General features: G+C 35.9%; 1 long non-coding RNA gene across 1 annotated transcript in view; it reads right to left on the bottom strand.

The window, feature by feature from the left end:
* Positions 1 to 1,214: 1,214 nt before the first annotated feature.
* The window catches only part of LOC144282299 (uncharacterized), a 32,878-nt gene continuing 6,853 nt past the window's right edge, over positions 1,215 to 27,239 (bottom strand). Inside the window, exons 3-4 of the long non-coding RNA XR_013350692.1 lie at positions 6,662 to 6,743; positions 1,215 to 1,339 (exon numbers count right to left, since the gene is read on the bottom strand). This is a non-coding gene — a long non-coding RNA (uncharacterized LOC144282299). The remainder of the gene's footprint in view (positions 1,340 to 6,661; positions 6,744 to 27,239) is intronic.

Here is a 27,239-nt window from a genome sequence, read left to right as displayed (position 1 = left end):
CAGCAACCCCCCTCACAGAAAGAACAGAGAACAGAGAAATATACTGATGGACTGCAAAACTGAAAATTCCATTTATTTTCAAATCCATCTATGCATTTGGTGTGATTCCCAGCGAGGCTTTTGGTCGAGCTTATTCTGAAGTTTATATAAAAACACACAGAACCAAAAAATAGCTGAAATAATCTTGACAAATAATATAATAGAAAGAATTACTTTACTTAATATTAAGGCTTGCTGTTTAGTTATAGTGAACAAAATAAAATTGTTACTTTATTTATTTATTTATTTATTTATTTATTTATTTATTTATTTATGATAGTCACAGAGAGAGAGAGAGAGAGGCAGAGACACAGGCAGAGGGAGAAGCAGGCTCCATGCACCGGGAGCCCGACGTGGGATTCGATCCCGGGTCTCCAGGATTGCGTCCTGGGCCAAAAACAGGCGCTAAACCGCTACGCCACCCAGGGATCCCAACAAAATAAAATTGTTATAGAGATACAAACACAGGGGCACCTGGGTGACTCAGTGGTTGAGCATCTGACCTTTGGCTCAGGTTGTGATCCTCAGGTCCTGGAATCAAGTCTCACATCAGGCTCCCTAAGGGGAGCCTGCTTCTCTCTCTGCCTATGTCTCTGCCTCTCTCTCTCTGTGTATCTCATGAATAAATAAATAAAATCTTTTAAAAAAATGGATGCAAACACAGATAATTGGAAATGCAGAGAAAACTCAGAAACAGACCCATACAGAGATGGTCAACTAATTTTTACAAAGGTTTAAAGGTGACTCGATGGAAAAACAATTGCCTCTTTGACTAATGGTACTGTAGTAACTGTAGTATATCTATGCCATACAAGAACTTTGATCTAAGCCTTACACATTATACAAAAAATGAACTCAAAATGGATTATAGTCTTAAATGTAATACATAAGATATTGATAACTTGGAACTCATCAAATTAAAAACTTTTACCCTATGAAAGACCTTGATTAAATGATGAAAAGACAAGCCACAGGCTTGGAGAAAACGTTTGTTTGCAAGCCATGTATCTGACAAAGGCCTAGAATCTAGAACTTACAATGAACTTTCAAAACTCAACAATAGGAAGGAAAGTGGGCAAAATATATGAATAGAAATTTTAATGATGAGGACATACAAATAGTAAATAAACATATGAAAAGATATTCAACATGGGTATCCCAGGTGGCTCAGTGGTTGAGCCTCTGCCTTCGGCTCAGGTCATGATCCCAGGACCCCAGGATGGAGTCCTGCTTTGGGCTTCTGTCGAGGAGCCTGCTTCTCCCTCTGCCTGTGTCTGTCTCTCTTTCTCTCATTCTGCTTCTTTCATGAATAAATAAATAAAATCTTTAAAAAATTATATAAAAAAAGATATCCAACATCATTAGCTATTAAAGAAATTCAAATTAAAGCTCTAATGATATATTACTACACAATTATCAGAATGGCTAAAATTTAAAAATAATAACAAAAATTACTAGTGAGGATGGGAAGAAAATGGGTCACTTATACATTGTGAAAATGCAAAATGGTATGGTTACTCTGGAAAACAGTTTCTTATAAAACTAAACATGCAGTCATTTTATGACCCAGCAATTGAATTCTTGGGCATATATTCTAGAGAAATGAGAAGCAATGTTCACATGCGCATGCTCGTGTGCACACACACATACACACACACAAACACACACTATAGGAATGTTCATGATAGTTTTATTTATAATAGTCCCAAACTGGAAGCAATTCAGATGTTCTTCAACCAGTGAATGGATACACTGTGGTACACCCATACCAAGGAACACTACTCAATCAAAAAAGAACATGCTGTACTAGTGCTATACACCACTTAGATAAATCTCCAAGTAATTATGCTCAGTGAAAAAAGCCAATATGAAAAAGCTGTATATTGTATGATTCTATTTTTATAACTATCGAATTGACAAAAGAATACAGACAGATGGGACACTTGGATGGCTCAGTCAGTTAAGAGTCTGACTCTTGATTTTGGCTCAGGTCATGATCTCAGGATCATGGGATGGGAGTCCTGGGTTGGGCTCCCCACTCAGCAGAGTCTGCTTGTCCCTCTCCCTTTTTCTCTGTCCCTCTCCCCCCTTCATATGCTCTCTCTCTTTCTCTCAAATAAATAAATAAATACATAAATAAAATCTTTAAAAATGTATACAGATAGAAGATTAGTGGTTGTCAGGTGTTATGAATGGGGAAGAGTAGAGGAAGATAGGTATTGTCATGGATGAACAACCAGAGGTTTCCTGACAATGATGATTTATGAATATATATATATTTTTTAAAAAATAAAGAAAAAAAATAAATGTAAAAAGGCAATTCTTAAAAGAGCAATGATGAGGTAATAAGTTGAAAAATATTAAATCAAACAAGATATTCTTTAAAACATTGGTAGGACTTTGAATTCAAGTAAAAACAGCGAATATGACTACAGTATAAATAAATAAAAGTGAATACTTAACAATCTGTAAGGTACCTTACTCTTTCTGAAAGAAAAAGCATTAGATATGATACTTATATTTTCAGAAAATACCAATCAGCAATTCTGGGAATGCTCTGTGTGGTTTTGCAGACTCAATACATGGCTGCACACGTGGTCATAAAATTCAGTCTACTCTTGGCATCACAATTTCAGAGGATTATGAAACATTTGAGAAAGTTTAAAAGAATTTCAGAACATGATTAAAGAGTTGGGAGAAAAAATCTCTAAGTTAAAGCTGGAGGAGTCAGCATAGTTTGAGGGAGGAAAGGAAATGACCCAAAGAGGCTTCAAGTTTTACAAAAAAGTATTCACCAAAAATAGTAGTTGGCTATTGCTTGTTTATACAGAGAATGAAGCAAGGTGACAGAGGTTTACTTCTCTACCTGAAAGAATTATAACCTCAAATAAAGCTACTTAAATGAATACAGGATAAAAGTTCAAGTTTATGCAATCCTTACATTGTTAAACAGACATTGTTGTGCCTATAAAAAAGGAGACACTGAGGGGTTCGTGTTTTGTGTAAAGTGCATGAGAAATTGCAGAATTTTGTTCTAGTCAAGAATGACTGGGCAGCCCGCGTGGGTGGCTCAGCGGTTTAGCGTCGCCTTGAGTCCAGGGCGTGATCCTGGAGACCCGGGATGGAGTCCCAGGTCAGGCTCCTTGCATGGAGCCTGCTTCTCCCTCTGCCTGTGTCTCTGACTCTCTCTCTTTCTTTCTCTGTGTTTCTTATGAATAAATAAGTAAAATCTTAAAAAAAAAAAAAAAAAAGAATGGGTGATTTCAACATTCAGATTTCTAATCAGTGCCCCAGGTCAGAGGTTGGCAAACTACAACACAAGGGCAAACCCTTGAGCTAAGGATGATTTTTTTTTTTTTTGCTAAGGATGATTTTTAAAAAATATATTTAAACATTCAAAGCTTTAAGAATTCCCAAAAAGGTGTAAATTGAATCTACTCCCCACAGAGCAGGGAGCAAGTGATCGATGAGTTGAAACAGAGACTCTATGGACCACAAATTTAAAAAAATAAAACTTCAAAAAATGTTTACTGACTCCCACACAAGGGCATCCATGTGGTACGAATCTGCATACTGAAAATGTCTACCTTGTAATGTTCTGTTCCACCAAGTGGAGGAATTTTCTCTGATAGATTGTAATTCAAGTTATGTGCTCCTGTGTGAAGAACAGATGGATTTAGGGATTTCTTAAAGACTGGAAAGCAACCTAAACAACTTTACAAAGAATTTCGAAAGCAATTGATCTTTGTACTTTTAAGCACTGGAAAGTATATAAGGAAATCAGAATGTGAACCCAATGCTTCCGAGGCCACCACACAGCAGAAACAGTCAGCATTGCATAGTCTTTTAAGCTAGTAGAACATGTGGTCTGGATCAGTGCATGCCCACATCATGCATCTCACCTTTGTGTTCTATAAGGTTGAGCCCAAAATTCATTTTTTAGAAAATTGAGGAAAAATATAAACCTCAAGATGATATTTCTGGAAAATATTCAAATAAATACGTATATTGACAGCAATGCTATCAGTCCCTTGTTTACTTAAAACAACATAATTGAAGGTTTCTACAAAATAATGGAGTAAGAAGTAAATAAAAGTTCTTTTTCTTTTAAAGATGTTATTTATTTATTTATTTATTTATTTATTTATTTATTTGAGAGAGAGCACAAGCTGGTGCAGGTGGGTGTGGGGAAAGGTAGAGAGAAAGAGAGAAGCAGACTCGCCACAGAGCAGGGAGTTTAATGCAGGCCTTGATCCCAGGACTCCAGATCATGACCTGAGCCGAAGCCTGACGCTTAACCAACTGAGCACCCCAGAAATAAAAGTTCTTATACATAAGGCTCTATTGTAATCCATAATAATATCCTCAGTTGAGTAGCGATACAGCAGGAGATAATTTCTGAAAGCTGCTCAACACTCCCCTTCAAGCAATAAAACAGGAGGTTTGGGGAAAGATGGATGGGAGGGTAATTCTTTCTTTGCTCTCTTCTTCATTTCATCTCATCAGCATATGTCCCGAGAGGGATCCTTGCTAGAGAGATCCTACTATTTAGTTACAATCAGAAATTATGCAGATTCCTATTTTTATTAACCAAATTAGTCTTTGAGAGTAATTGTATTAGAAGAAGCATTTAATCTTTGAAAAACTCTTGGGACTTCAGCAAACATAATGTAACACTTACTCAAACAAATATTACCTCTTGTCTTCATTTATGTTTCTTTTTCCATTCATGAAATAAACAATCTATGAACTAACTCCTTCATGTGACTGTTCTCAAGTGACCAAATAACTCTGGAGGATAACAAAGTGAAGCATGATAATAAGCTTTGACCTTTTAAAAGAGACCCTATTCAATCATCATTCTATTTCAATAGGGCTTTTGGCTTAAGTAGCTTTGGAGGCAGAAAAGGGACATTTTTAGAAATGCTGGCCATTTCATTCTGGCAACAAAACTGATGTCACGTCTTCAGTTGAGTGTTCTATAAATCCAGAACTTGGCCTAACATGACTTATAATGTGATATGTAAAGAAAGGAAAATGAATGCTGACTGGGTGGAGAATGGGAGAAGCCATTGCACGAATCATTCGTTGCTTCAATAATTGAAGTTAAGGAAGAACCAAAAAGTTGTGTTTTTCTATGACTAAGTGGCTGTCTTGAGAGGTTCAGAAAAAGTTCATGTTGCCCTTGAACAAATATGTTTTCCACATTTTATTGCCAGAATGTGGAGAAACAGAAGGGCCAGAAATTAGTGAAAAATTCTGATCTCACTTTGTGTTTCTGGACTTCCCTAGAGTAGGAAGTAACAAAAATCATCCTGGAGAGACTAATGCTTTTTCCCATTGTTTTTGCCAAAAGTGAAAAGTATTTTGCCTAGCTCTATGCCTAAGCTAACAAGAGACTCTAAAATTTTAGATTTCTTCAAGCTACCAACTGCTGATATATTTTCATCTATCCAATTAAAGACTCCGATGTTAGAAAAAGTAGTATGTGGAAATGACAGGCTACCAGAGATTTTCTTCTTATAAAGATTAGCATGGTTTCTTTTCCTTCAAAGGTAATGATGACAAAAAATGATATATAAGATTTTAAAATATATCTCTTTCCTTGCTCATTATGCATTATCTAATTTGTCCTAAAGTAAATTGTGGTAATTTCAAACATCTTTGCCTTACTATAACATAAAATTATGTGAAAGCAAGGCAATCCATAAAAACATAAGCTGGAAGATGTTGAGACACTTTAAAATTGCCTAATTTCTGTATGCATGTATATTTGTATTCATTCATTCATTCATTCATTCATAGCAGATCGTGTATTTCCCAGATATTTTGAAATTGAGTATCTATGGACAAATTTTCATCCATGAATTTCACACTGTACCTAGGTTGATACTCCATTATACTAGGCATTTTTAAAGATTTTTAATATATAGAAAATGGTATTACTGCTATGATTTAAAGTGTACATATGTAGATATATATAATTTCTCATTTGAAAATATGCATTCATTGGTTATGGACTCTTTCACACAGTTATGACAAGCTTGGAAAATGAGGTGGTATGCTGGGCTACCCTGGGAGAATTCAATCAAGAAGCCAAGTTCATAATTCGTAATAGAGTTAAAACCTATACTTGGAATGAGGCGAAATTGTGTCCCCTTTGGCCATTTATCGCTCTCTCCTTTCATCCCCACAATCTTATTTTTAAGGAGCTTAATTTTTGTAAAAAAAGAAAAAAGAGAAAGAAAGGAAAATTTGAGGCAGAATAACACTACACAGACTTTTCTGAGGGAGTATCAAGCTTCTGCCTTTCTTCTTCAAATGAAGACACTATAGAACACAAACAAAATATATTGCTGTGTCAGTAGGCTAACCTATGACTCTACCATGACCCGTTTAGTAAGTCAGATCTATGCAGACTGTCTTTCCAGAGACCGTACCTCTCCCTTGACCTACAAAAAACAAAACAAAACAAACAAAAAAAACCAAAACCATACAGTTACTCAATCTAAAATGGCTGAATATTTGGAGCCTTTTGACCCTTCTTATGTCTCGGGGGAAAAGAAGGGAGAAATGGACAGAGAAAGGGCTTCTGAGGTGCAAAATAAAAAAGGAAACATACCAGTGACATCTCTGACTCAATCCTTTTGATGTGGAAGACATTGGCAGTGGAGAGGCAAATTTGTCTGTCTTCTCCTGCATATCTACAACCAAAGTAGCATTTCAACATCATTTTCAAGTTTAAACCTCTACTTAGCATAGTTTACCATATGTGGTTTTGGATAAACCAAACCCCAATAATGTTTAGTTATCCCAGAGCCAATGATAGCCTCATATTCCAGAAAACAAAAAAAGACAAAAAAATGAAAAGTCTGTAGTTGGGGGTCCTTGCTAACATGTCAAGAGTTCCACTGACCCACTGCTAGTAAAAAATTTCTATTTTTGACACAAAATTTTAATATTCTCTATCCTGAAGTACACATAGCTCAACCCTAAATACCTCTTTGACCAGAAGGATAGCAAAATAAAATAGTGTTTCTTCAGATGAATGTTAAAATTGAAACTTTATATACCTCTAGTGCTATTTGTTTTTAAATGCTAAATTGTATTTTTTATCTCATTCATTGTGTTTTCTTCAAATATTCCCTTATAATTACATTATTCTTATTAGAAAAAAATGGTGTAAGTTGAGTAAGGATGATTTTTTTAATATTTATATTTATTTATTCGGGTATATATTTTCCTTCTAAAACATAATCTCATCTATTCATGTTTAGGCAAGAAATTTGACAAAACCTTAGCTAGTTCAATGACTGATACTGGGGCATGAATCTTGTGACAAGTTATGGTATCATTATTGCTCTGTATTTAATTCACACCTACAAGAAATGTAGATCTATATTCATGCTATGTTATTTTAATAAAGTTAGATTGGATGTGATCTCTATCCTCAGACATTTAATAGTGTAACAAATAAACAAGACCAATGACTGCTAATATGTCATGTCAGAGGTGTGTGTGTGTGTGTGTGTGTGTGTGTGTGTGTGTGCACATACAGCTTGGATCATATGATTAATTGCATCATACATTTAGTATAACTGGCTAACTCATTCTAGTTGAACGAATTCAGATGGAATGTTTTGATAGGTAACTCTGTTTGTTCATACAAAAATTAAGGACCACCTACTTAACAGGATAAAATTTCCCTGAGGCCTAAAGGGGAAAAAAAAAAAGGAATAATTTGAGGTCTAAGACAAAGAATATTAGAAATTATTAGAAGAGTTTGTCAGCAGTGAAGAGCAGTCAGTATTAAATAACAAAACAAAGTAAAAATAAACAACAACAGGAAGACAGTCAACATCAAATGTTAGGAGTCTAATAATAAAAAGACTGGTTAAATTGAGTAAACTCAAGGGTGATAAGATGATAATTCAAAATAGATGTATAAGGCATTTGGGTTAGTAAATTTCTCAAAAGAAGTGGTTATGACATTATTGTAAGAGAATTATAAAAAATTAACACCAAAGGGTACAAGGAGGTAAGATTTCAAGTGAAGAAGGGAGGGGGCCACAGAGTTTGAGATGCCAGTGCTTTCAGAGCAAGTCCTAGGAAGAGGGACTGTCAGAAAGCAGACTTCCTGACTCTGAACATTTTCAAAAATTGAGGTACTGGAAAAGTAATGCAGAACTTTCTGGAATGTTGAACAGAACTTCCTGCTATGAAGCTATGTGCCATTGAATACAGAACTTTACTTTTTAGTTATCATAACAGGTAAATTTCCCAAAAGAGAATTGTTACTTAACTCTGACTAAATGGTTCTCTGGCCCATTTATATTTGCCTCAGGCCAATCAATTTCCCTTTTGACCAGATGGACACAGATCTGCAGACAGCAGAGTCCCATGTGGTGTGGCCCAGAGCCTTTCCTGTGTCACTCCTCCTCCCCAGTGGAATTTGGACCAAGACACAAAAGTGCAATCTTTGACAAAAGTTTCATGCTTTTCTCCTCTCAGGCAAGAAACCAGGAAAGAATTATTGAATCATTTATTCAGCAATTTTTTTTTTGTTTTGTTTTTTTTTTTTTTTACTCCTTTACTTATTCCGATGTTGGTGGTACCTTCCATTACAGTTTACCCTCATTTGAAGCCAGCCTTTTGAATCCTAGACTCCTAGACTCCTAACTGTCCCATCCTATATTCTTATTGCTTTAAGGAATAAACTGACTCTTGAACGGGGCCATTCTGAATATGTCTCTCAACAATTTAAAATTCTTCAAAGACTCCCATGGGGTATGACCTATCAGATTCCCGATCATACAAAGCTTAGCTGAGCTGGACGGTACATTTTATTTTTATCCAGTCTTCAGTCACACTCTCTTGCACCTATAGTTTTTCCAATACATTTGCAAATCTGCCAAGCACAAAGCACCTCATGTCCATTCTTTGCTTCAAAATTTATTACATCAATTCTAGTACTTGTCTCTCTCTCACTAAGAGGAGCTGTGTCTTACTTTTTGGTATCTCTTGTTCTTAGAACTGAATTCTGGCTTATATACCTCTGTTACATCAATTATCTTTTTTTTTTTTTCTGATGGTCTTAATATGTTTTGAATTCTTGGAAAAGAATGGTATTGTTCTGTGTCACTCCCGAATTCTCAGAGCTGAACACAATATCAAGTAGCACAGACATAGGATAACGTTTATTAAATATACTGATGAATAAATGAATACTAGATTGACTCCACTATTATTCAAGCATTCTTGTAACTACTCATCTGCTCACAGACTTTTCATCCCTTTCTCTAAACCTAGTAAAATTCTATCCCGCCCGAGGTTTATCAAGTGCTTGGTGAATATGTTAAATAAATAAATTATAATTCCCCCCACATCAAATTGGACTTTCTTCATAGGGCGTGCCTCCATCCCCAACTAGAGGTAATTTCTCCTTACCCTGAGTCCTTCAAAAATTTATTTTTGAAGGGATTTGCTTGGCTATATTGTGTATATTTTCTCTTTGTTAGAAATTATTTAAATTCCTTTCATTATTTAAAAATAAATATTATATCTTGTTGCCTCAATTAGTCCTTAAGATTTTGAATTCTTGACAATTATAACTAAGGTTATCTTCTCTCCTTTGACTTTCCTTCACACTGTCAGTGTTTAATTGAGATTTCAAAGGCAAGACACAAATGAAAAAGATGTGACATTGGCCTCAGGTTGATGATGATGGTGATGGTGAGAGTTTCAGAGGAGAAATCAAACATCCTTTCTTTATACAACAGAGCAACTATTAAAGATAAGATGAAAAAATATCAGATGACAGGGTTAAACTTGTTATATATTAAGTGCTAAGGAACTGTAAAACATAGAACTGATTAGAGAAGTGAGACAGTCAGGGACATTTCCTATGAGGGAGTTTAGAATGTTCTCTTCAATCAGGATTACTGAAAAAAATATAAAGAAGGAATTCTGTAAGAATTAATAGCCTAAAGGTAAGAAGTATCAAGAACATTAAAGAGAATAACAGGCAAACGTGGTTTGGTCTGATCAGAGAAGCCATATTAGAAGTTTAAAAATATTGGGTCAGACGGATAGAAATGAGCATTCCATTGGATTTTATGAAAAAGTTCTAGGAGTCGAGAGAGTCCTGCATGTTTTCTAATAACTAATTCACCTATCTCCATGGCTAATGTATTGCTAGCATTCTAGAAGTATCTGCCTGCTTTATCCTGGGTCTCTACCAGCTTTGTCAACATTGTTACAAGCTGAAGAACTTGGTTGCAGCATGGACAGTATGACTCCTCGAGACCAGGTGAGAAACTGTGCAAGCAAATCAACCTAATACTTTTAGACATTACCGTCAGTCTCTGGTAAAGAATTGCACAGAGTCAGGTGTCTGAAGTCAACATCTGGACATGGGAAGATAACAAAGAAATTAGAGTTCTTCACCCCTCTTAGCTGCATTTTTATAAATTTACTTCATTAAATGAGTGTCCTTTGGGTATATTATTATTTGTCCTGAAGTCTTAGGAGACGTGCCAAAAATCTCACAAGCAACATATCCCCAAAGAAAACGGAAAAATATGTCCCATTATTTCCTGATGAGAACCCATTAAGGAAAAGATATTGCAATAAAAATAACAATGATTTTTTCCCCATTCCATTAAACTTTTGAACAGCTACCGTGGCAGCTACTCCTATTTTAAGCATGTTCTGGTTTTCATGCAGTAAGGACAGTGAATGAAGATGTAAGCCACCAAAGCCCTTTCTTCTGCTTGTGTAAGGCAAGACATATCTTTGCCAAATAGCTTTGGTTTGGGGGACAACCATCCCAGGCCACATCTGCTGGAGTAGCTATTCATGGGAGATGGAAAATGGAAATTTAACAACCTCACTTAGTGACTATGTGCATGGATTATAAGCACTTAGTGAAAGTTAAAAACCAGCAGAGCCGGAAAGAATTTAGGCTGGCAGCATTAGACAAATGTGTATAGTTAGTGATATAAAAAGCCCATGAAGGATGGTCACTTGGAATCTGTAAAAGTCAATCAGGTCTTTGTAATATGGAGGGCAGGGAGAAACCATGTGTCAACGACTCTGTGACAATGCCCTGGAACACTGTGACTTTTTGATTTAAGCTCAAGGATAGCAGTCAAGAATTTTGTGCTGTATCCCAGATGTGATGAAGTCCCTGGCTGACGACAATGTCTAAACATAACATTAAGTGAAGAAAAAAAAAAAAAAAAAAAAAAAGAAGGATGAGAGAGAGAGAGAGAGAAAATCTACTTGATTATCCTAAGTAAATATGTTTACCTCAAGCACCTGAGCTTTCTGAAGACCAAGAGCACATTCATTCCACAGACCCTTGCTAAGTGAGGTGAAAATGAACTGTCAAAGTAACTACCATGTAGAAAGGATGGCTGCCAAGAACTTTCCTTTCAAATGACCATTTTGTCATAAAGTATCTCAATTATCCATTTAAAGGATATTATCTCCCCTCGCTCTTTCCCCTCTTACTATTTCAATTCAATTTATCATGTGCTTTATTTTTAAAATAAAATAATACATATTAGATAAAAGTGCATGATTCTTTGAATTCTCCTATCAGATGTCTATTTAAATCATCCTTTCCTTCCCTCAAGGAACATTCCTCAGCATGAATTTGAGATATATTTTCTCTGTTCTTTAAAAATATTGCTTCGCACATGCATATATGTTCATGAACGTTGTATTATTAATAGCATCAGACCATATATTTTCTTCCTCATTTTTTTTTCAAATTATGTTTTAAGGTCTGTTATCTTTTTGACCTTGTATGTGCCTTTTAATAGCTAGGCAGCACTACACCATACAAATATAATATATTTATTTATCCAACCATTTCTGTCTGAGAAAATTTGGATTATTTCAGTTTTTTCCACATTACAGATAGTACTGTAGACATCCTAGCATACATTCAATGCAAATGAGGCAGATACTATGCTCTAAGCACTTTGCTGCATAATCTAATTTAATATTCACAAAAAGTTCTGGAAAACTGTTGTTTCCTTAACATTTTAGAAATTAATAGGGCTGCCTGGTGGCTCAGCGGTTGAGCATTTGCCTTCAGCACAGGTCTTGATCTTGGAGTCCCTGCGAGGAGCCTGCTCCTCCCTCTGCCTGTGTCTCTGCCTCTCTCTCTGTGTCTCTCATGAATAAATAAATAATATCTTTAGAAAAAAATTAATACATCAAAAAGGTTAAGAAACATTATCAACTTTACACAACTACTAAGAAGGAAACTGGGACTAAATTTTCATCCAGTGCTATTGAAATCATCTTGTCTATTTATTAGTTTCCATATTTATTGTCTGTCACGCCCACCAGAATATAGGTCTCATGGGGACTAGGAGCCTTGATTTCTGCCAATGAGTGAGTACTTGATAAATGAGTGAATGAACAAACAAGTGGATGGATGGATGAATACAATATTCTCAAATATACAATTTGTTGCAGAGCTCAAATAGTGAAAGAACTATTATCTGGTCTGGAGTTCTTGAATAAATTAGTTTTAATTTGAGGCAATTCCATGTTCAAAAAAGCCCAGGCATGCTGTTCTGGGTTTGGCTCCTCATCAAATGTCTGTGTTTGTTCAAACTGGGAACTTGGGGATGTGTACTGGGTGAGCAACCTTTGGATCATTTCAGATGACATACAAAGGGCTGGCAGTCTGTGGTTCTGAAGTCTGGAAAGTCCAAGTCAGTAAGGTTCTGTGGCTTACTATGATATTTTGTGTCATATTGTAAACTGGAAAAAATAAATCTCCAAAGTCATAGCCACAGGTTTTGTGACACACCATGGTCTTAAAAATGAGTAATTAAAATAATATGAATTGTGGTGTTTTAAGTCACAAGAATAGTCCTGATTCTGGGAAAAAGACAGTTTAAATCCACTGTCTTCAGAGTTGTTGGCCAAAATTTTCCGTTACTTTATTCTCTGCCATAAATCATCAGATAAGATAGGAGGAAAATTCTGTGACTATTATCAACACTCAGGAATGTTATCAGCGTTGCATTTTTTTGAGTCATACATTTTGTTCTATGGCATTACTATCCTGAAGCTCATTGAATAACCCTAATTCATAGAGAATGATCAGTTCTGCTTACTGAATTTTCTAGTTAGTTAAAATGTACAACGGAAGACTCTTTTTTTGTTTTGTTTCGTTTTTATCCTTGCTCTAGCAACTTTCTAAAATGTGTGAACATACCTTGTGGACAGAGTGCAGTTAGTGTAGAGATGTATCTTATGTATCTTTACGTATTTTAGAACTCTGATTTGCAATAAATTCTGGCAAGTTTTTCTAAGAGGTTGTACCAAATCTGTAGAAATCACATGACATAGCCTAAAATTTAGTTTTCAGTCACTACATTTCTCAATCAGTTTGTGTTCTTTCTACCCTTGGCCAGAAAACTGAACAAGATGTTAAATAGGGCCCCAGCTAGTTGAATTCTGTTGGATATATGTTTTACTAGGTTGAGTATAAAGTGAACCAATATGGTACCTATGACATCACAAATGCTCATACTTTGGACTTGATAAAAATAATACTTTATCAACATGACTGAAATCCAGTTAGCATAAAATGAAAACCAACAATTTTCTACCAAAGGAAAAATGGTGATTTTATAGCACGCTTATTTTCCTAAAATGGATTCTAGTTTCTGCTTGCTAGAATGATTATGAGTGGATGTTTTAAACTGGCAAAGTTTATAGTCTGTACTTACTTTCCTTGAAAATCACAGAATACTTGGTTATTAAAAATTATATATACAACATATTAAAATTATAACAAACTAAAGGACAAATGAGCTCTTTCTCCTTATCTTTAAAGTTTTTATATAGAAATTTTCAGGGACAAAATTTACAAATAGCATAATGCACTCCATGAACCTACAACCCAGAACCAACATACAGTCTTATTTCATCTATACCTGCCCCAATATAAATGCTCCTAGTATAAGCATTAAATGTGATAAGGTGGAAATATCACTGAATGGAAGGCAGAATATCTAGGTCTAAGTTTTAGCCCAACCTTGAGGGGACCTCTGAGTGTCCCCATAATTCACTTAAAACATAAGGCTTGTATAACCAAATGTATTTTAACTACGAGTCTTGTTTTACATGCAAGGCTATGATAGTATATGTTAGGTCAGTGTAGTCTGTGGAATGCTCCCTGTATCTTCTGTGACCTTTCTCTTTCTAAATAGACACTTGGCTGTAATCTGCTTTCACCACAAAGACAAAATTACAACCAACTTAAAAAAAATAGCACTAACAATGGACTAGTTCTCACCATAGCTATTCAACTGTTATAATGATGTCAACTCTAAAGAGTGCTGGTGTACCAAAAAAAAAAAAAAAAAAAAAAAGATTTATCATGATAGTCCGAAGCAGATCTCTTGAATTAGTTATTTATTGCTGTGTAACAAATTACTCAAAACACAATGGCTTAACACTACAAATATTTACTATCTTTCACAGTTTCTGTGAAATATGAGTCTTACTTATTTCATTGGTCTAGTCCCTGGTGTTAACTAGATGTTCAATTATCATTAAAAAAATCTTGAATAAATGAAAGAATAAATGTGTGCATGCATGTGTGCATGTGTGCATGTGTATAAAATATCATGGAACTGAATATTTTTATATTATATGATTATTGATTGTATGGTTACTCTTATGTATTTTCCTCTTATAAATACATAAGAGGACAATTGGGGGTGGTGATGTTTAGTGAGTTTTAACTTTCTATAAATCAACTTTAACTGAAAGGATTTTCTGTTTTGGTTATCTATTGTTATATAACAACCTATCCTAATATTAGTGCCTTAAGACTTCAATTACTTTCTTTATTTGATCACAATGTTGTAGTTTGAGCCAGAGCCAGTGGGGTTTGTGTCTGCTTAGGGTGGTACCATCCAGCCTGGCCCATTTGGTGACACCAATTGAATAGCAACTTCCAAGATGGCCTCACTCACATGGGCTCTTTATGTAGCTCAATTATCTTTCTCACAGCATGATGGACTCAGAGTAGTCAGGGCCTTATGTTGCAGGTAGCTTTCCCCAGAGTTCAATGCAGAATCTCCCATCCTTTTAAACCCTCAGACCAACACTTGCCTTCCATGCATTTTATGATTAAAGCAAATCACAGAAAAAAAAAAAAAACCAAGATTTTTAGGAGAAGAATTACACAAAAATGGGAATATAGGGAGACATGGTTCATTGGAGAAAGAGACCCCATCTCGTAAATTCCATAAGAGCAAGGAATTGGTCTATAGTGTTCACCACTGTATTTTCTTTCTCTAAGATAGTGCCTGGTTTATACTAGGGTCTACCGATACATATTGAAATGATTGAGCAAAGGCATGGATAAATTATATGAGGAATAAGAAATATTTTGGTTGATTAAAGAGGGTAAAAAAAAAGAGGGTAAGAATTAAATAAAGGGCTATCACAAGACAATGAATATTTACTAAGTTTGAAGAGTAAATGAATTGGATGAGTTCAGGTGAGAGATTTCTCAGAGATGTAGGATGTCATAGGGAACACAGAGGCTGTTAGGGAGCCTGATGGAAGGAAAATATATAGCCTGGTCTACAGATAACCAAGTTATATAAGCAGTTTAAAGTTACAACATTTGAGCTTTCGGCCATTATTCTCTCTCAACATATGGTAAACAGATACAAATGAAGCAAGAATTCTGAAAAAGAAAAAACAAAACAAAATTAATATCTTCAAGGAATTAAGCTCTGCAGAACAAAACAGTGCCAAATAACCACTGCATTAAATTTTATTATCAACTTAATTCTTAAGAAGTACCAAATAATTGAGATGTCTGGGTGGCTCAGTGGTTGAACATCTAGATGCCTTTGGCTCAGGGTGTGATCCTGGAGTCCTAGGATTGAGTCCCACATAAGGCTCCTGGCATGGTGCCTGTTTCTCCTCCCTGTGCCTGTGTCTCTGTCTCTCTTTTTCTGTCTTTCATGAATCAATAAATAAAATCTTTAAAAAAAAGGGCCAAATAATCACTGCTATCAACTGAATGTTTGTTTCCCCTCAATGCCTAAAAATTCATATGTTGAAGTTCTAATTCCCAAGGTGATGGCATTAGAAGGTAAGTTCCTTGGGAAGTGATTGAGTCATGAGGGTGGAGCCCTCATGAATGGGGTGAGTCTTCTTATAAAAGAGGCCCCAGAGGGATCCCTCCTCCTTTCCTCTATCTGAGGTTACTGTGAGAAAGAAGAAGGCTGTCAGTGGGCAGCCACTTTCACCAGACAACAAATGTGGAGGTGCCATCATCTTGAACTGCTCAGCCTCTAAAACTATGAGACATAAATGTTGCTTATAAGCCACCCTGTTTATGGTGTTTTTGTTATAGCAGCCAAAAGAGACCGAGATAGTCACCATCCATGAGAACAGGTGATTCTTTTCCAAGAGGATATTATTGGTAGCTGGTATCAATAACATTTAGGAAGAAAGACTCCAATCAGGAAAAAAAAAGTCCCAAGGAGAATTTATCTCTTTCATACATGCATTAGTGTCTGTAAAAGGAAGATTCCACTAAAATAGAGATTATTTATTGGTTAGCACTTAAAAAAAAAGTTTAAATGTAGGACCATAATATTTTAGAAATTTCTGTTCTTGAGATAAAGATATGTGCCATTCTGTGATAAAAGATAAAATTCTCATATGGAACAATGTTCTGCTGGAAAAACTCAAGTTTCAATCATGATGGTTAACACAATAAAACAATGAAACATATATTTGACTTTATGCTGAAAATTTTTTAATATATTTGAACTTTGGGCAATTGTATATAAACCCAAAATTGGCTATGAACCAGTCACTATTATGCCTATTATATCACTGTTTAGTTTCATTTAACAGTTGAGTTTCATTAAAATGCAGGAAAAATGTCAGAGTATTAAATATGCTCAAAATACATTTTGTTTGGTAAGATTTTTTTTTTTTTTTAACATAGAATCGACCAAGATAAAGAATAGTGTGCTGGAAAATAAAGACAGACATTCAATTAGCCTTTTGGGGTTATTTGTCTGTATGGAGTAAGCCTTAACTATTGACTTGAATAAATGATTAATATAGTTTAAGCTCATTCAATCATTATTTGTTGAGTATATATTTGGGCTATGCCTTGCAATAAGTCAGTAAATAAAGTCATAATCACTACCCTCCTGGAGTTTACATTCTAATGGGCAGACAAAAAATGAATAATAATGATAAAATACATTAAGTGACAAGTGAGAAGGTAATAAATGCTATGGGAATAATAAAGGTAGAGCATGATATCACGGATATAGTGTCAGGGTGGCAGGGATGAATGGGATACAGTGTTAAACAGGATGACCACATTAGTCCTGATGGAGTGGTAACTCTGAACAGTCTTGTACAATCCAAGGGAAGGGTTTTTCAGGCAAAAGGAAATACTAGTTCAGAGGCCCTAAGACGAGGCCTGGTTTATTTGAGCCACAGCAAAGAAGTAACAATGGTGGGAGGGGAAGTAAGTGAGGGAGAGAGTATCACAAGATGTCACAAAAGCTATAGGTAGTTGGGGGCAGGGTGGAGATGTGGGTAGGAAGGGGTTGGTTTCTGAAAGCCACATAGGCCTTTTAAGAATCTGGGCTGATTTTTTTTTTAATGCAAATGAAGAGCCATTGCATTATTTTGTGCAGAGATGTCCTGTGATGTGAATTAGATTTTAACACCTCACTCCGATTGCTATACTGAGCATAGCCTGGAAATAGTTAAACCTGCTCTCCCCTAGATTACATGGCTAAAGTCCTTCCCTCACTGCTTCTAATTTCTTCATCAGTCATGTCATGATGCAGCTGCTCACATGATTTGAACAAGTTCTTTGAAACACATGGTCTTCATTTGGTCCCTTTTTTCTAATGCCATGTAAATTTAGTTTCTGGCAAAGAACTTTTGGGTACCTTAATAATCTAGAAATAATAATCTAGAAATAATGTGATTTTTTTACCCCAATGTCTACAATTGTGGTCTTTCCATTGATAAACCTCAAACACTGGCTATTACAATTCATTAAATGAATGAATGAATGAACTAATTATTTAAAAATATTTATTGTATGTTTATAATGTGCCAGACACTGTTCTATGACTTGGGGATTTAGCAATACACAAAATAAACCAGGACCCTGATCTCATGAAGCAGATATTAAAATTCAAACATTCTGTGCAGCTTATATGTATTGAAGGCTAGCTCCCATTCACATAACTTGAATTTCATTTCAAAGAGGTAAACATGGGGGAAATCGTGCTTAGGCAGGCCACCCCTTTCCATAGATATGGTAGCATCAAAAGTCACAGTATATTTTTGGATCCAGTTTTGTGCCTTTGAAAATGGAGGATGTAATTCTTATATTTAGTACATTCATTCCTCCTTTTTCTTGGTCATAGTATGTTAGTTCTATTCTAATTTCCTCCTTCTCTGGGCAGCCCATGTAAGGGGAGAAAGATAACAGCAAATTCAGCTATAGGCCTGACCCAACTGACCTCAGCCAATAGGCACATCCATGCTCTTGCCTTCAAGGATGAATATATGATCCAATTCAGGTCAATGTGATGAGAGGAGATGTTTCTGAGGGCTTCTGAGAAAGAAGCTTTCTTACTCTCCCAAGACATTCCTGAGACCAATGCTCTCCCTTCTGTTCACTATACATGAGAAGCCTGGTAGCCAGGAGCAGGTCCTGCAGCCATCTTGCAACCCCAAGGGAGAGCAGCCCTAAGTAGAAACAGCCACAGGAAAAGTGACAAGGAGGCATTGAAAGAACAGTCTTTCATGATGTCATCGAGAACATTGATCAGGCCAGGACAAATCTCTGTCTTCGGTTACTTCGGTTAAATTTTCTGTTATTTCAACTGAAAAATTCCTAAGTGATGCAACTGCTATGTGCCCAATGCTGGAAAAAACAAAGGGATAACACAAAGTCTATAGCATCAAGAAATTTTCATGTGTGTGACAGAAACAGTAAAGTAACATTATATTGAGCGATGAGTTTAGCATAAAGGGGGAGGATTCATCAAGCAAAGGAGAACCCACTCAGCTTATTAGTAGCAATCATGAAGGGGTGCCAAGAAATAGTTCTTGGAGATGATCCCTGAAGTGCCTTTTAAAAACAAGCGAAACAAAGAACGAGAACAGTCATTTTAAAAAACGGTAACAACAACAAAACCAAAAAACAGAAAATACGCCCAGCACCATTAATGAGAATACTCATTAACATTTCTTGTTTGCTATCTTTCTGCTACTAAACTATTTGCAGGTTTTGTCTCATTTAACCCCTATAACAACTCTGTGAAGTAAATTACTTTTGTATATATATAATATACAATATATATATAATATATATATACTTCACAGAATTGAAGTAAATTACTTTTATATATATTATATACTATACTATTACTATATATATTACTATACTATTTATAGTATATATAAAAGTAATTTACTTCATATTATATATATGAATATATATTATTATATATTATTATATATAATATTATATATATATATATAGTGAGGAAATTGATGTCAATAAAAACTAAATGACTTACTCATTTTCAAACAGCAATGAGGTTGCATATCTGGAAACTCAAAACCATGCTCTTTGACTCTAGGATCTACATCTAAATTCACTATATGCTACTAGGTTCCAGAATTTGTACACAACAGCAAACATTGTTATGCCAAGTATTTCTTTGTATCTCGGATTTGAGCAGGAGGGTAAATAAAGGAAAGTAGAGAGGAAATCAGGGGCTATATTATAAAAGGATATCATGCTCCAAAGTTTAGATTTTAGAGCTGAAAGTTAATTTCATATGCAATGGAATCCTACATGTGATCTACTTAGATTCCACTAAGACATGTCTGATCACCAGAAACCATCTGAATCAAGTGTAGACCAAGTTCTGAGATTTCATAATATCATCAGAACTTAATGGTTATCTCAGAAGTGTTGTAGATATTTCTGGGACTCATCAACTGTATACATAGCTTACAGTAATAAAAACATACATGAACTGTAATAAACCTTATCTCATGCAGCAAAAAGTGTTCTTGAAGTATTTTATGCAAAAGCAATGTTTAATATCTATGGATTATCTTAGATATATATTTTAATGGGTGATAAAGTCTGTAAAACAAAACTATTGGACATATATCAAATAGCTTTTTATCTTGTATAAATAAGAATTCCTATGATATGAAGTATAAGCTCATTGATGTTTATTTATTAAACTATTCATACTCAGGAGCTATTTCGAGTGACTTTATTTAGATTGTATTTCTTAAAATAAAAACATTTGTTTATAGAAACTCATTCTTTACTGGTGGGAATGCAAAATGATACAGCCGCTTTCTAAGACAGTTTGGCAGGCTCTTACAACGTTAAACACAGTCTTAACAATACAATCCAGCAATCATGCTCCTAGGTATTTATCCAAATGCGTTCAAAATTTATGTCCACACAAAAACCTGCCCACGAATGTTTATAGCAGCTTTATTCATAATTGCTAAAAAATGGGATCAACCAAATGTCTTTCCATAGGATAACGGATAAACAAACAGTAGTATATTTATACAATGGAATATTATACAATGATAAAATAAATAAGCTATCAAGCCACAAGAAGACACAAAAGAATCATAAACACATGCTGCTAAAAGAAAATAGCCAATCTGAAAGGGCTATATTCTCTATGATATTCTGGGAAAGGCAAAACTATAGAGATAAAAAAAAAAAAAATCAGTGGTTTCCCAAAGGTTCAGGAGGAGGGAAATAGGGATGAATAGATGAAGCACAGGGCACTTTGAGGGCTGTTGAAACTATTCTGATACTGAAATGGTAGATGCATGACATAACACATTTGTCAAAACTGCAACATAAAGGGCACACCCTAATGCAAGTAATCAACTTTAGTTAATGTATCCATATTGGTTCAGCAGTTGAAACAAATGTACCACCCTCATGCAAGATGTCAATAACGGGAACTGAGAAGGGAGCCCCTGTATTTCCCCATAAAAAATTTTTTTATAAACCTAAAACTGCTCTGAAAAGGAAATTTTACTGATATATTTTAAAAATATTTACTTAGAAGCTATTTTTTTGGCAACATAAGCTACAAATAATTGAATTCTAAAATTAAAATAATAAGATCCAATACATTTCAGATTTCAGAGGCTCTCAGAGATTCTTTAGTCTAAGCCTATCTTTGTTCATTCGAGAACCCCCCCAGTCTGGAGAGTTTGGCTGTCACCATGGCCACCAAGCATGGAAATGGGGGAATCTGAACTCAAACTCAGTTGACGTCACTCTTAAATTTATAACGATCTTCACTAGATCAACTGATTGACTCAGTAGTGTGAGGGAGTCAATGACACAGGCCACTAAGCCTGAGGCTTTTTGAACAGTAGTAAAAATGTGAATGTATATTTCTTAAATGCTCTTGGCTTTCCCAATAATGGTCCATATTTTGAAGAGGCACACACACACACACACACACACACAGCATGAATGGGTATGCACACGCACATACAAGTACACTCACCTATGCAAATACCCTCTGACAGGAGCATTTGATATGTTTCAGATAAAGAAATAAAGACAAACTCTAGAGCACGGTAGCTCTACTTATTTTATAGACTCAATGAACAATATTTCTTTGAGTTGTTAGATTCCATTTTGGAGGGGAAGCAGTAGTTATTGAACAGTTCCTAACTTGTATAAATGCCTTTGTTGTGTTTTGTTTTGTTTTAATCTAGCATCTGTCTAGATTTTTGTAATTTGGCAGACTGTATCTGGACATGACAAATTTCAGCTGGAAAAATATGTTGTGAAAAATCTCTCAGATGTCACATCACAACTGGGGCCTCTGCTAAACCCCAAAGTGCAGCTGGACCATATTATTACATAGCTATTTTATTTGCATTCCTGACCCTTAAGGAGTAAGTGGATTTCCATCTGGCATATTATATCATTCTTCTTCTATGATGAGAGTGAACAGTTTGTTTTTTTTTTTTTTTTAGTTATACTAGCAGCATAACTGAATTAACTGTATCAGTCAAATTATTTGAAACAATATTATTCTTTACTAAGTTAGCAAGGAACTATAAAACCAACTAGATCTCAATAAAAAAAGAATTAGTGTGCAACTATGTTCATAGTTAAATAACTGACAGTAAAAGTAAGATTGAAGAAAGATAAAATTGTTATATTTTATTCAGTGTGCCTTTAAAAGAACGCATCTTTAAAAGTGTGTATTATCTGGTTAATGTTGTGTGACTTCTGCAAAACCTCAAAGCTGGTCAATACACAAGTCATGACCAGAACTCTTGGGCTTCCCTGAGTTAAAGGACAGCAGAGTTCATGTTGCCAGAGAAAGAAAAAAAGAGAGGGGGAGTGGAGGACAGAGTGTGAGAAAAAAAAGAAAGAAAAAAAGAATGAATAGGAGTTTCCCAAATAAAGTATAATTTACATAAAGATTCTCCTATCTGTCATGTGATTTCATGTCCAGAGCAGGCCACATTTTTGTATCCTAATGTCACTGATGAAAGGCACAGCAACCCAGGGAGATTAAGTGATCTCTCTGAGCTAATGAACAGCAGAGTTAGGAATTGACCTTCATTTTTTGCTCTAAGTTCTATCTAGCCATTTCTAAAGCAAAGAGAACAGACATTATGAAACCGTGTTTTCTGTTTAATCACACACCATGCCAGTATCTTATCTCCCCTGACATACTTTTGTGGGCAAAATCTTTTAAAAATACCAACCATCTCACAAAGAGGGAGGTCCTGAATTAAATCTACTGCAGAGGGACACTATTGCCACGTATCTCATATTTAATAAAGTCACCCTCTTCTATGCAAAGTTTTGCTGAGAACCCAGAAAAACATTAAATATTACACGTGTCCAAAATACTTGTCTTTGAGAGAAGAAAATGTGGTAGGTCTGGCTCCTCCACTCAGAGTTGCTGGTACTGGAAATGACTCTAGAATCACACAGTTAGGCCTACTTTCTTTCTTTCTTTCTTTTCTTTCTTTTTTTTTTTTTTTTTAAGATTTCATTTATTTATTTGACAGAGAGAGAGCAGAGTCAGGGGGAGCTACAGAAGAAGAGGGAGGAGCAGGCTCCCCATCCAGCAGGGAGCCCAACCTGAGGGCTCGATGAGCTCCGTGGGGACTGGATCCCAGGACCCCTGGACCATGACCTGAGCCAAGGGCAGATGCCCAACTGACCGACCCACCCAGGTGCCCCTAGGCCTACTTCGTGTCTTCACATCAAAACACTCTGGCCTTGGTTTTCCATCACCAGGCCTGGCTGAGAAGTCTTCCAACATAGAGAAGTTTTGTGGACTTGCAACCTCGGTACCACTGATTTGAAAGAATGCCACGTGGCTGAAAGAGAGTGACTGGTGTCCAGAGCCCTGGGCTGGAGGGATGCCACAGCTGTATCCTGGGAAGGCTGGAGCAGGCACCTGGCAAGCGGGCCCAGACTGTCAAAATTCATGCAGGAGCAGACACAGGACCTCCGGCGGAAATTGTGACCTGGCATGCCACACCGGTTATACTCCATTTGCCATCTCTATCTTGACCCTTGTCCCAGAGGACTGACCTCTATGGACTTCCCTGCGGTGCTTCCTTGGTCTCTGGCTTCCAATGAGTTGACAAATGAGAGTCATTTGCAGGGCAGGGGGAGAATGGATTGTCCTCACCTCCCTCCCCACCACTTGTGATTGTGTCCGTGGCTGTGTTCCTCTGCTTTCTTGCAGCGTTTATTCAGTGACACCTGCCCTCCAGGCTACAGATTTCCTTACATCTGATAATACCAGGCCCTTCCCTTTCTCTCGATGGATGACCCTTGTTTACAACTATTGATGGTTCCTGGATAATCAACTGTTCTGTCTCATTTCCTTATAGCCTGACCACACCTTTGTATAGCCCTTTCGTTTAAGTCTTTAAAATATACATATTTTATTTATTTATTTATTCATGAGAGAGAAAGAGAGAGGTGGAGACACAGGCAGAGGGAGAAGCAGGCTCTCTGCAGGGAGCTGGATGAGGGACTGAGTCCTAGGACCCCGGGATCACCCCCTGAGCAGAAGGCAGGTGCTCAACCACTGAGCCACTCAGCATTCCTAAGCCTTTTCAATTTACTACTTTGAATGTGCTGTTTCTGCTCCAACCCTAACTAACAAAAAGTCGTAATAATAACTAGTAAGTATTACTCTATGCTAAATATTATGTCGAAAAGTGAAAATGACTTATAAGAGCTAAAAATAACTGTCTGAGGCTGATATGTGTTACTTACAGACAAATATTTACAGATAAATACTAGAGAAGTTGAATGACTTCCCCAAGGTCATGCATTTCAAATGGGTGAATGATTCACACTCTGATTTTCTGACTCTATAGTTTATTTAGTCTCTTAATTATTATGTGATCCTACATTGCAAATCACATCACAACTCAGAGCAAATTTCAAAAAAAAAAAAAAAAAAAGTCTACACATAAAAAGGCTTAGAAAAATTTGTAGTTGAGAAAATCCAACCAGCACTGGCTTTCCAAATTATTTTTCCAAAAGGGTAAAATTTCCACATTCTACTGGACTATTATAGCATAAGATGATACAGCAGGTATTCGAACTTTTTAAACCAACAGTGTATATTTTTACATGTGGAAATTCTGGTTTTAACATTAGCTACGTGGTAGTGCATGCCTATATAAATCTGCCCAACAACAAAAGTGAGTGATACAACATCTGTCACTGTTTTTCCTCAAAAACACTAATGGCTGTGCAGACTAATCCCATAGGAGCAGGTTGGTCTCATCCTGTATTTGATGTCCTGAGAAACATCTACTGATTTTTAAAACTTATCACTAACTGTAACAGAGAAAACCTGTCATTAGCTGGTCAGTAAGGGTTAGCAGTTAGCTTTTTTAGGAAAGCCTGATAATACTGGATAGTATCTTGTCCATGATTTTTTTTTAATGAAGTAAAATTTTATCTTAGCTTTGCTTACTTATCATTATAAGGGTAATATTAATATTAATATTAATATTATATCTAATATTCAGACACTGTCCTTTAGAGTTATGCCTGAGTGTGTTACTATCAGAAGATATAAGGATAAATTCATGCTGGAGTGACAAAAGTAAAAATTATGGCAGTTAATCTTCTTTGGTTATGTTATTCTATTTTGGGAAAAAGAAAAAAAAGAGATGTTAGCTCTGAGACTTATAGGCACACAGTTGGATTCCATTGTTCTATACTGTTCATTTACCAACATGAATGCCATGAACAAAGCCAACTTTGGCCGTGCTCATTTACCTTATATTTTCTCTGAGACGTAAAAACTAATTGCACGTAAAATGAAGTACCTATAAGTGAGTACACAAAACAACTGTCAAATTAAAAATTATTTGTCATTATACAATATTTTAAAATTTCTAGTTTACTTGATTCCCCTTCTACTCATTGGGCAGTGAGAGGGATTTCACAATTACTGGATATACATAATGTGTGGGATATTGGCCATAGAAATATTTAAATCTTAAAATAATTGTAGGATGCAGGCAAAGATGATTAATAGTTAAGAAAAAGGCCTTTGCTGTCAGATCTGTGTTTGAGTCCCAGCTGGTTGTATGAGTGAATTTAGAATCTAGAATCCCTACAGAAGGGATATTGAATTTTTAGGGTGTCACAAATAAAACTCGTCTTGTATATAGGAGATAAAGTGATAGGATAAATATGATAACTTTGTTGCCAATAAAAACTGTACTAGAAGATATGGCCTGGGTCAATGGTCAAATGGGTTTGAAAAGCTCTCTGTTCTTTACATCCACTTCCACCCCCACTTTAGACATTAGGACAGCCCATTCAAGGAAAATTTGAGGTCTGCTGAGGGCAAACCCACTTACCAATGATTACTGCGACACACATTTCTGGGTTAAAAATGGAAGGAAATAGAATGAATAGAGAAGCACTCAGAGTTCTTTATTAACTTCAAATCATTTAGTTCCATCTCACTGAGCACAGTGTCAGACACATGATCTTTAATAAATAATAGTTACCTCTCCTATAAGGCACAAACATTCTAATTTTTCTATTCAAGAAACCAAGTCTTCAACAAATAATGTGACATGTACAAGTGTCAGAGAAGCAAGATTCAGATCTGAATCAGACTCTTTAGTAGATAGAAGAATGCCCCCTAACCCAAAGGTGTCCATGCCCTAATGCTTGGAGCCTGTGAATATGTCATGTTACATGACAAAGGAAAATTAAGATAGCAGATGGAATTAAGCTTGCCCATTGGTTGACCTTAAAATAGGGAGAGTATCCTGAATTGCCCAGGTGATCCAAAGTAATCACAATGATCTTGAATATGGAAGAGAGAGACAAAAGAGTCAGAGTGACATACTTATGAGAAAGAGTATAACATATTATCAGCTTTGAGGATGGAAAGGGGCTATCAGCCAAGGCTATCAGCCTGGTAGGGAGGTATAGGCTACCTACCAACATATGCAGGTAGCCTATAAAAACTGAAAAGGCAAGAAAAACAAATTCCACTCTAGCATATCCAGAAAAGAATATAGCCCTGCCGACATCTTGATTTTACCATGTGGGACTCTTTTAGATTTCTGGCCTCCAAAATGGTGACATAATAAATCTGTGTTGTTTCAAACCACTCAATTTGTGGCAATTTGTTACAGCAGCAATAGGAAACAAACACAAACTGCAAGGGCAAGCATGTCAACCCCATACCACACTGTCTTCCTGTTCTCAAATGCACCACGACTCAGTCAAAGGCTGAGTTCAAGGGCCTGGTTAGAAGGTGAGCTGGCATGGATTCCAGATATTGTGCAGGACTGGCAAGAAAGATCATTTGATGTAGATGGGTTATTTGTCACTAATATACTTTGAGACACACAACAGAGGAGGATTGAATGAAAGGAGTACGCAAGCGTGAACCCTCTTACCTCAGTGCCATGTCTGCAGAAACTGAATAAAATGGCAAAGAAAGTTTTCTATAACATTTTTTCATGAGGACATTGTGCTTCATAGGCAGTTTTAAGCCACACTGTCATTCTGTGGCTCAGTCAGTAAAAACTGGTTACAAAAATAC

Source organism: Canis aureus, chromosome 13 (genome assembly GCF_053574225.1).
Source record: "Canis aureus isolate CA01 chromosome 13, VMU_Caureus_v.1.0, whole genome shotgun sequence".
NCBI lineage: Eukaryota > Metazoa > Chordata > Mammalia > Carnivora > Canidae > Canis > Canis aureus.
Note: the sequence above shows the minus strand (reverse complement) of the source record. Positions and strands in the feature narration are given on the sequence as shown.